General features: G+C 41.7%; 1 long non-coding RNA gene across 1 annotated transcript in view; it reads right to left on the bottom strand.

The window, feature by feature from the left end:
• Positions 1–7409: 7409 nt before the first annotated feature.
• LOC107206619 overlaps positions 7410–11411 on the bottom strand; it is a 12779-nt gene continuing 8777 nt past the window's right edge. The window contains exons 2-3 of the long non-coding RNA XR_004498169.1: positions 8475–8620; positions 7410–8099 (exon numbers count right to left, since the gene is read on the bottom strand). This is a non-coding gene — a long non-coding RNA (uncharacterized LOC107206619). The remainder of the gene's footprint in view (positions 8100–8474; positions 8621–11411) is intronic.

Here is an 11411-nt window from a genome sequence, read left to right on the forward strand (position 1 = left end):
CCCACAACTTCTTCCCCATCCTGCCAGCAGTAGGACAGCCAATATCTACAGATCACCTGAGCACCTGCCAAGCCACAGAAATCATTCTGGTTTAACAAAAAGTACCTTTCAATAAGATATTTGTGAGGAATGCAAAAGTGAGCACAACTCAGATAGCCTAAAATATGACACTGCTGCATTGACAATCAATAGCCCAGCAGAAATCTTGTGCAACAGCCTGGGGAGGAGGGGTGCTGCCACTGGCTCTGCATTCCCATGTGGATATCCATGCCTTCGCTGGGAAAGCAGGAATCAACCACAGAGCTGCACCTTATCCAAACGTTTTGTTTCCTGTGCTGGAATCCAGTTGCCAGTGTGATTGGCCTCCTCCAGCCCTGGGGACTGAGCGAGGAGCACTGGCTGGAGTGATTTGCAAAGGAGCAAAGAAAATCCTACCCTTAGAATACTTTGCTCCATCAAATCAAGCCCCACTTGATAAATAAGTGACCAGTTGCTCTGGGAGACTGAGTAGAAGTTCAGCACACAATGGGGGCGAAATGAAAAGCTTGAAGAGAGGTTGTCTTGGCAACATTGTCTGATTCATATTTAAAGATAAAATCACTCTCCAAAGCTAATGTAAAGTGGATGCCAGAGATAAGAAAAAAAATGTAGACACTCATAACATCTTCATAGCAGAAAGTTCTGCCTTCTGCCAGTTGCCTGAATTGTTTTGGGACTGCTTGGTAGGGTTTCCTCTGTTCATTGTAAAACATTCTTTTTATAGAAACTGTTAAGGCAAACAAGTCTGTAAAAACACAGCATAAGCTCCTCCAAGACACCATGTGAAACAGCATGGTGCCTCAATATCAAAAGTACCACCTTTTTTTTACATATATTAACACACAAGCAGACAACCATAACATTGCTGCATAGACATATTCCTACTATCTATTGGAACAGGCAACTTGCACCGGTAGTCACCTTATAAAAAATAGAGACTGGTAAAGATTTTTCACTTTTTATTTTTTAACCACTCTTTGTATAGTGATTGATTTTAAGAGCCCTAAGTGTTGTGTAAGGAAGATTCCTTCCTTTTGTAAGGAATCTCATTAGCCCAGGGTCTGATGAGATGGGCAGGAAAACCCATGAAACCCTGACACAGAGCTGTCACAACACAGGACAGAGTGGCAATGCCCCAATGCTCCCTGCTGCATCTTACCAGGTGTCTGGGAAACCCACCCAGGTGCTGCCTTCCAACAGTAATCTCTTAGGACAGAAATTCCAATTATTAATCATGTTCAAGAAATAACTTTGTTGCTAAAATACTTTCCCTCTAATTTAATAAGAGTTCTACCTTAGAAGAATATAGACACTGATTGATGTTGCATTCTTTCTGTACTTCTGCCAGTATAATGGCAGAGCTAAACTGGAAGGTCCCAGATTATCTGTCTCTTTTTCAAGTATTTAACACCAAAGGAAAAGACAAAGGGAATAAAAAGGTAGCAAACCCTACATTTTTCTACATTTCCTTTCCTTCTGTTTTGTGTTAATGGATCATTGCACTCAGCCTAAAATTCAACATGAAATCAATTCCAACAGGAAATAAAACTGTTTATAAGGTTTTGCTGCACCCCTTTAATTTCCCTTCTCAAAGATTTCAGAACCCAGTGAGGTTGGTGAGTTCCATCTTCAGGTCTCCTTAGATTCCCCCTTTTCTAGCTCACAACTTGCTCCTGTGCTGTAAAGGACCCAGTGCCTCCCTGTCCCTTCTGGTCTCCACTGACCTTCCACCACCTTGTCCCCAGACAATAACACCTGAGTGATTATCATTTTCTCATGTCATGAGCTTAAGACACTCTTTTTGTAACTTGACAGCCTCTGCTATTCCTACCTAATTACAACTTTTTCCATCCACCTGTCTCTCTTCTCCATTATCCTCCTGAACATCCTCTTTAGACAACTGCTGCTGAAGTTGGAAGAATTGAGGTAAATTGCTGGAGAAGGTTGATTTAAACACAGGTGATATCTTCATCAAATCTTCCAGTCGATGAATAATAGATATTCCTTAATTCCCCTCCTAATGACCATTTCTCATTGCAGAGAGGCTCAGTGATCCCTCACTCCCAGGCTCAGCTGAGCACTACAGAAATGCCATTTTTCTACCAGCCACTCAGCACATTTTCAAAATGTGGAGACCTTTAGAGTAATTTCACCATTCTGACTTGAATTTCTTTTTTTATTAGCTATCTTACTTTATTCAGTTCTGGCTTGTATCACTGCTCTGTCCCCTGACAGCACAATCCTTCCCTCACAAAGGACAAGTCTGACACATTTATGAAGGCAGGATTTTCTTAATGGAAACAGAGAGGTGGCAGAGCAGGAGGATGCAACAATTACTTTAACTGGCAATAAAGAATGATCCCAAATACTGATGTTAATGCAGTCTAAGTCTCAGCCTATACCTGAAAAGAAAGAGGGATGAATAAAAAATTTGAAAAAGGCAAACTCTGAAAGCTTTACCTGAGCCTGATGTAAGTGATGAAGTGGAACAGGTAATTACCTATCTTAGTATCAGCAAAAATAGGGGATTTCAGGCCTAAACATTTCAGCTTTGAAGAAGTGAAAAGACTGCGAAGGTTACTGTCCTTGTTTAGGGCAAATGTGGGAGAAAACTTCTGAATGGGGTCCCTCCAGAAATCAAATTCAAATGGCCCCTCCCTTAACTGGTTTGGGAAAAATATTTCCTTGGAGAAAAGAGGAAAAAACTGTTTATTTAACAGAAATTGAGTAATATTAAACATAATCTTAACAATAATAATATTAAACGATATCTCACTGTTTGATGAGATGGCAAATCCAGAAAAGTCTTTTTCATGTGGTGTAACTCGGCTCGCTCAGGTTCTTATCAGTCCCTGTGGTGATGGAAAGCGCCAAGCCCAGGCCCCAGTGGGCCACAGGCTTGAGCTCTTGGGGTTTGTTTGGGATTTTGGTCCAGAGCAGGTTTGAACAGATCCAAGAAAAAAAGGGGAAAAAAAGCCCAGGGAGCTCCTCTGCCTCAGCTAGCTAAAACTAACTAAAAGCAGAGGAGAGCTCTGTCCCGCTGTCTGTCCATGCCACAGACACCACAGTCCAGGAGCAGTATACGGGGCAGTGAGTATCTTTCTCAACACAAACTGCGTACTTCTTCTTCCCCCACTTCACTCTCAGAACCAGTCTTAAAGGTGCAGAACTTAATATCCAGCATAAACAGAACAGAAAATTTGAGATACAAGCATCACAAAGTCAGCCCAGGACAGAAAGAAAGAATCAACACCAAAGTTCCTTTTGTATATATTTCAGAGCTAACAGCACTGGTTTTAGCTGCAGGAACATGAAGCCTACCTACGTAAGTACAAAATATAGTGGGTTTTTTCATCTTGCCTCAGGAATATAAATAATGCATTAAAAAAGTCACATATTAATTATGTCCTTTACAGAAGGGATGATGTCTTCCAGGCACAGGAAGCAGAGCAGGATTCCCTGCCATGGCCTTACCTTCTCCTTTACACAGAGAAAAGTTCTGTGAAAGGATTTGGGACAGGAGTTCCTCAGGTGTTCAGATTTTTAATATTGCAGACATGGGTCTAACAGGACCCTCAAAAGAGTTTTGGAAGAGTAGAGTTTGTTCAGCCTGGAGAGGAGAAGAATCCAGGGAGACCTTAGAGTCACTTCCAGTGCTGAAAAGAGATCCAAGAGGGATGGAGAGGGTCTTGGGACAAGGGACAGAGGGACAAGACACAGAGAATGGTTTCCCACTGCCAGAGGGCTGGGATAGATGGGATATTGGGAAGGAATTGTTCCCTGGGAGAGTGGGGAGGCCCTGGCACAGGCCCTGGCACAGAGAAGCTGTGGCTGCCCCTGGATCCCTGGAAGTGTCCAAGGCCAGGCTGGACACTTCCAGGGCTTGGAGCACCCTGGGACAGTGGAATCTGACACTGTCTTTTGATAGGTGGGCTTTAAGGTACTTCCACCCAAACCATTCTGGGATTGCTGGTTCAATCTACAAATTAATGGGACTTCAGTGTATGTCCCACAAAATTGCATCTTCAGTATAGTGCTGTGGTCCAGCTTTGGGATTCAATGCTGTCTTGGGATGATTTTATGATTGTACTCTATTTCCTAATGATCTGCTTTATATCCAGAAATGGACATCATTTGTAGCTTTGAGGTGGGCCCAGAGTAGGGACAGGAGCCTTGGAGCTCCTGCCCGGAATTTATTCAAAGACTCTGTGTTGAGTGTGAGGATTGGATGGCACATTGTTGCTTTCTCTAGATTAGTTTGTTGTCTTAAGCAAGAGGTTTTCTTTTTTCCCTTCTGCTGGCTTGGAGGCTGTACCAGGAATCCTTTTGGCAGCATTTTGTTTTTTTCTTGAACTATTTCAGGTTGGCATTTGGTTGGAGATCTGAATCACCAAGACTGTGGACCAGAAGCCTGCAGGGGGGCTGCTTCAAACCTGAGACTTTGGGGAAAAGAAGCTGAACTGAGAAAGGACACCAAAATCCACCAACTTCATCTGCTGTGAAAAAGAGACCAATGCCAGAGGTTCAGCAGGTTCCCACCTGTTTTGCCCAAGCTGCTGCATGAAATTTTCCCTTCCCTGAAACAAAGCCAGCCACCATTTTTGCCTTCTCAGCCAAGCGGCCAGATGGGGGATGGAGAGTAAAGTTCCGCAATTTCAATATCTAGCATTTATTCAATTTTTCTCCTTTCTTTTAATTTTTTTCCTGTGCCTTTTGGGCACCATGCTTTGTTCATAAACAGGAGTTTTTTCACTTTCATGCACTGGTATTAATTTCTCATTGTCAAAAGGGATTACTGAAGCCCTTCTCTTTAGTAAAAGCACTCATTCCAGGGTGTTTTTCTTCTCAGCCTTGTCTCTAAACCACAACACCTGCCTTCCCAGCAGAGCTCAGTAAAACATGGCACTTTCATCCCATTTAGGAGTTTTTAATTTGATGTAATGAGCAGCTGTTTTCACCTTCAGTATGAAAAATATTCAGTTCTGACACTTTTCCTTCAAAGAATGGCCCTATCCTCCTTCCCTTAGGTCCATTGAGGCAGAACTGCAGCTCCTGCCCTGCCCTGAGTGCTGCCTGTGGGAGCAGCTGCACATAAATGGATGGCTCAGTTCTCCTCTCTGGTCTTGGCATTGCTTCCCAGGATGCAGTGTGGAGCTTAGCTCCAGGGAGGAATCACACTGCATTAGGAGGGAAGGGTTTTGCAGAGAGGTCAGCTTAAGGCAGTACACAGGGCCACAAACTGAAGCATTGGTAACAAAACACTAATAGACAAAAGCTGCTAAATTGATATGACAGGAAATGTTTGTGATTTTCGCAAACTCAGAAGTGAAAGATTGGAATTATGTTTTAAAAAACCCAAGCAAAAACATTCTTACATTTATCTGATAAAAGAGTCCATGGTGGAAAAATCTCTTTCTGTGACAGAAGCTGCAGTGGTGCAGAGCCATAAGAAAAATTTTTCAACCAGCAGCCTTGGAAAACCTTTGAAAACTGATCTGTTTTATTGAAGGGTACATTAATTGCCATCAGAGCTTTCCAAGCCCTTCAGGGACAAAAGAAACCCAAACATACTCCTGTGATCAAGGATTGAAAACTCAATCCAGTGGGCAAGGTTTATGTACTTTGTCCAAAGCATGACTGTAGATAAGCTCCAGTATTCCTCTCCCCAGTTTCCCTTCTACAAATGGAAATAACCTGATTAAGGCTGGACAGGTTAAATGGAACTTATGCTAAATTCTTCTTTTGAATCCTACATTAATCACCAATTTTCTCCTTGATTTTGGTGGAGCGGTAACATTAAACAGGTACAAAACAACACATGCTGGACTCTCTGCTTGGGCTCTCTGACACTGACAGGGCTAGAGAAGGGACCCAGAGGCAGCTCCCAAGTACCCTGGTCACTCTCTATGGCCTATTTGAAACCTCACAGCAATGGGGCATCAGAAAGATTAGGAAAAACTTCTGGACTGCATTTACAGCATTTAAAAGGACTGGCAATTTTCTTTCCAGAAATAAAAATGCTTACCTTGTTCAATAAATAAATTCAGCGGTCAAATGATGGACCAAATTCTAAACTTTGTAGCCAAAATTTTGTAATGATGCCAGTATTCTCTGTATATGCGCACATTTTCATTTTACAGAGCATAAAGTGTTCTGTCTCAGTAAGCATACGAAAGGAGAAGTGTAACCAAACAGCACATCCCTGCCTAAGTTATGTAGTCCCCATTTTTCTGTGAATGTCTGGATTTTTATGCATTTAGACTGCGGAATCATTGCAGGTCCTTTCCACCTGAACAACTCTGTTCTATTTTAACTAAATTCTATCTCATGTTCTCTCTTTTCATCTCCTGAATGACCACTGCTCTGGAATTTTTAAAAGAAATTCCGCATTTGAAACAGATTTTGGATGCAGAAATAGATCTCAGTTATCCCAGAAGGAAATTACTGAAGCAATGACAAACATCAAACACATCTGTGAGTGTCCCATATTGATATTCATTCCACAAACAGGTAAAAAAATTGGTAAATAAAATCAAACCCATAGCAATATTCTTACCAATATCTTCAAACAGGAAAAGGAGACTAATGTTCACTTAATTAATTTATTATGTCTTGTGTATCTTAAACCACAAATGGTGTTTTAGTTTCATTGTGTGCTTGCCTGAACCAAGGATTAATCATCAAGATAAGGTATGGAACTGTCAGTTTAAACGTTGTCAAGACTCCAAGGTAGCAGGTTATTAAAAGTGAAAATAACTGCAACTGGGCAGATTAAAACACCGGTCTCATTCCCAGGGGAACATCCTTCAAAATATCAGCTGCCTTTGGAACTGAAAGATGCCAATGTCTATATAAAATTTTGCTACAAATTAATCCAAGAGACAAACCAGTAGCTTTTTAATGGTTAAAAAAAATACATAAAACACTGCCCAGGGATATTTTATGAGGATATGAAGAGGATATTTTTTATATATGCCAGCTTTATGATTTTGGGGTGTTTGCTCAGTGTAAGTATACAATAAAAAATAGGATGCTTCCTCTTAAGCAGATTCATGAAACCAAAATGTATGAAAATAAACCTCTGAAATTCTAGCACATTACTCCCTAATAAATATAATTTGTGAAAGATATTTGTCCAAATGCTTTTCATTTTGTAGATACTTTTATGCAATATGTTAAACTAAAATATAGATTGTTTAGACTCAATTTAATAATTTTAACTTGTGTATTACCAAAATAACAGGATGAGAGAAAATGGCCTCAGTTTGCACCAGGGAAGTTTTAGATTAAATTTGAGGAAAGAAATTTTCTCTAATATCCAACCTGAGCCTCCCCTGGCACAGCTTGAGGCCGTTTCCCCTTGTCCTGTCCCTGTTCCCTGGCAGCAGAGCCCGACCCCCCCTGGCTGTCCCCTCCTGTCAGGGAGTTGTGCAGAGACAGAAGGTTCCCCTGAGCTTCCTTTGCTCCATGCTGAACTGACATGTGTGGGATTGCAGGATTGATGTTTGGGATTGCAGCACAGCTGTGTGGGATTGCAAACACTATAGTTTTAATTTAAGCCATTGCTTCCACAAATTCCCCACTGAAGGTCCTTCTTTTAGCAATTTCTGTTTGGGACATTTGTATGGGAATGTCCATCTGAAAAGCCTTCCTCCACAATTAGGAGAACCAAGGAACAAAACACAGCTTTGCAAGGCAATACTGCACAGCTCTGAGCACAGATCAAACATTTTCCCTGATGTGTTACCCAGCTCAGTCCTAGGTGTGGAAAAGACTACTCAGATTTTCTTGGTTGGCAATATTTTCTCACAAACAGAAAATAAACCTGGTGGCTCAGCTTTTCACAGCAGCTAAATCTGGAGACTGTGACACCATCATTGGCTTTCCATGCTGAGATGACCCCACTCCTGTCCCAGACAGTCCCTCACTCTGTCTGCTCTCTCATCCTTTTCAGCTGAAAATGCAGAAGAAAACTGGCAGGTTTTCCTGACTGTTGGATGACTTCTTATATTTTTGTTATTGACCTTCTCCACTGGAATATATTTTCAATTGCAATGAACCTAGAGTTGACAGTAAATATTAAAATTTATTAAGTAACTAAGTAATGGTAATATATAATCTCTTAAAGTAACTACAAGACAACAAATAGATCACACATTTCTAGTAATCCTTAACATTACCTTACTTTCATTTCAGCCCTCTGTCATAAATTTTGCATTTGAATTGAATCATGGACTCACGGAATTGTTGGGGTTGGAGGGACCTTAAAGATCATCTTGTTCTACCCTTCTGCCATATGCAGGGACACCTTTCACTATTCCAAGCTGGTCTAAGCCCTGTCCAACATGACCTTGGACACTGCCAGGGATGGGGGCCCACCAGCTTCCCTGGATAACCTTTTCATGGTATGAAAAATTACAAAGTGATTCAGTTACCTGAGTACATAACCTGAGTGGCTCTTCAAACTTGAAAAAAGTCATAAAACCGTCACAAAAGTCAGATCACATGCTTGCCCATGTTGGTGCAGTTATTCTGATCTGCCAGTCCAATAGGTATGCAAAGACTTCAGCCAGAGGATGAGCTGAAAGAGAACAAGAATCCGTTCAGTTTGTTTGTAAAAAAGCAAACAGATGCAAGAAGACAAATGAAAATAACATTAACTCCATGATTCAGGTATATTTGCAGAAAAGCCTAGGAATAAGTACTTCTAGATTAATGTTTCCCTCTTTGCTACACTGAAAGCTCTTTGGTATCACTTTCCCAAAGTATCATTTTTTTCCCCAGTGGTCAGTCATATTTCCTAGGATATGCCATTCAAATATTTTCTGCTTAGCTCTCCATTCATCAGATGAGAGTCTGGCCCAAAACATCCATCTCCTGGAAACGGAGCTAAACAGGTTCAAACACACCCACTTCCCAAAACACAGAAGATCCTGTATTTTCTCTCTCTTCACTAGCTTTTTGAAGTGAGATTTTGCCACTCAAGTATGGAGGAATAAACATATATTTTAGTTGGTCAAACATTACCACTAGAAAAACAAAGGAAACCCAAACATAAACACCTGTCAAAAGCTTCCAGACATGCATAACACAGAAAATTCCCTCCTGTGTGAGAGGTGGTGTTGAATGACAAGTCTTATATCAGCAGAGTTTAGTGGGTAGGCTTCTCCAGATTATAGTTAATCATATATTTAGCAGCATTAGCACATGTACTGTCAGTGATTGCCTGCCAAGGGAAGCAGTATGCAGAATCTAGCTGGGTCTTAGGAGCTGCTAACCAAAGAATTTGAGATATCAACTATGGAATCACCCAAAATGTGGCAAAAAGGAATGGACAAGGCAGGAACCCAGTGCAGACAGCATGAGAGGACATCACTGTTTTTGAAGGGCCATTGTTGGGTAGCTCTGTAGTAGCTGCAGAAATGTCGTACAAGCTCTGTTAAATACATTCCACTTTCAAAGGTAAGCCACTGCCTGGACTCCCACAGAGCTGGACTGATAAAACCAGAGTTCCTAACTGCAGGGAACAGACAAGAAATTTTCCTTTCTTTCCTCACAGATCCATGGGCTCCTTCATTGCAACACAGCTGCCTCCCTGAGGAGCTCCACACTTTGTAAAGATTCAGCACACACCTTTTGCAGCAAAGTGGTTCACAATGTGCTGCCAAAACCTTGGAGAGGAAAGATAAAGAGGGGAACAGAGATGTGATGAGCATGAGCTTGGCTTGAGGCCTTGAGCATTCCTCCTCCCAAGATACTGACACATGAATGTGAAAACCAATCCTTCTCTCTGCCTTCCTCATTGTACCCTCAAACAACTATGCTTCTCCAGTGCTCTCCCCTGTGGTACAGACCTGCCTAGCTGGGGAAGATAAACCTCTCTCAGGAGATGCACATCACACATGAATGGATTTCCTGCTGCTGGAAGCTCTTTAGAACATTTCAGTGTGTGTCCTGTGTCTACCTTCACCAAAGGTTACAGTCTTACTACAACGAGAAAGGACCCTTGGTGTACCTGCTGCATACCTAACAAAGCCTAAATGAAGGCACTGATTGACTTAAAGCACTCAATGCTCAAGAGAAAATCCCTCACCTTTGAGGCAAAAGTAATTACTAGTAAATTTATTCTATTGTGACCTTCCTCTTCCTTGCTTGAATCTCATCAGATGCAGGATTTGTTCACAAAGGTCTTTTCTGACCTTATTGATTCTTGATGATTAGAACATGCTTAAGTTTTAAGTTGTTTAATAATTTAAATGTTGGGCTCTTTTAAAGAAAATTTATAATCTGTCACTGAAGAAGGAGCCATAACATTAGCAGACTCTTGCTTATACTCATTTGTGCCAGGAAATACAGCTTTTGCAACTTTCATTTTGATTAAACTTTTACTGTTTATTTATGAGAAGTTTCAAATGTGTGTGTTAGTTACTAAGATTTGTATTCTGTGTTTCAAAACTTCAATTACACTTTCTAATTAAAAGTCTTAAGTGACAAATTTTAACCCACTGCTCTCTAAAGAGGAACCCAATAAATGCTCCTGAACCTGCAGGCCTTGACAAGCACAACAGCAATGCCTGTGAGCACCGGTGCTGCTGCCTGTTGAAACAGGTCAGCTGCTCATGGTTCTGCTTCATTCCCCCTTCTTATTCTCCTTATTGGAATGTAATCCCTGGCTAGAGGCATGCTGCTTCCCAGTGTATATCTTCTGGATTATGTGTCGGGGCCAGGGATCATCTTTAACTCTTGAGAAGGGTGCAGGACAAAGCTAAACTTCATAGCATCCCAGAATGGTTTGGCTTTGGAGGAACCTTCAAAGTCATCGCATTCCACCCCCTGCCATGGGCAGGGACACCTTCCACTATCCCAGGCTACTCCAAGCCCCCAAGTCCAACCTGGCCTTGGACACTGCCAGGGATCCAGGGGCAGCCACAGCTTATCTGGGCACCATGAGCAAGGCTCTTCCCTCCCTCCCAGGGAACAATTCCTTCCCAATATCCCATCTATCCCTGCCCTCTGGCAAAGGGAAGCCATTCCCCTTGTCTCGTCAATCCAGGGCCTTTAAGTAGTCTCTCTCCACTTTTCTTGTATGCTCATTTCATGCCCATTCCTTTTTTCAGGCTTCTCCATTAGTCTCCTCCTATTCCCTCCTATTCATCCCTTAAATTCCATACCACCAAACAAGTGCTAGTCTCTGGGAACCAGCATGCTCACAGTGTAACCAAAATCCCAGAGCCCAGCTGAACAATTAAGGAATCAGAAAGTGCATGCAGCCCTCTGAGTAAAAGAGGATAGCAATAGCATAGGATAAAACACTTGCTGACACTTCTGCTACAAATCTTTTCAGACTTGTCAAACCTTTCCTACAAAGAATT

This window comes from Parus major, chromosome 6, assembly GCF_001522545.3.
Source record: "Parus major isolate Abel chromosome 6, Parus_major1.1, whole genome shotgun sequence".
Lineage (NCBI taxonomy): Eukaryota > Metazoa > Chordata > Aves > Passeriformes > Paridae > Parus > Parus major.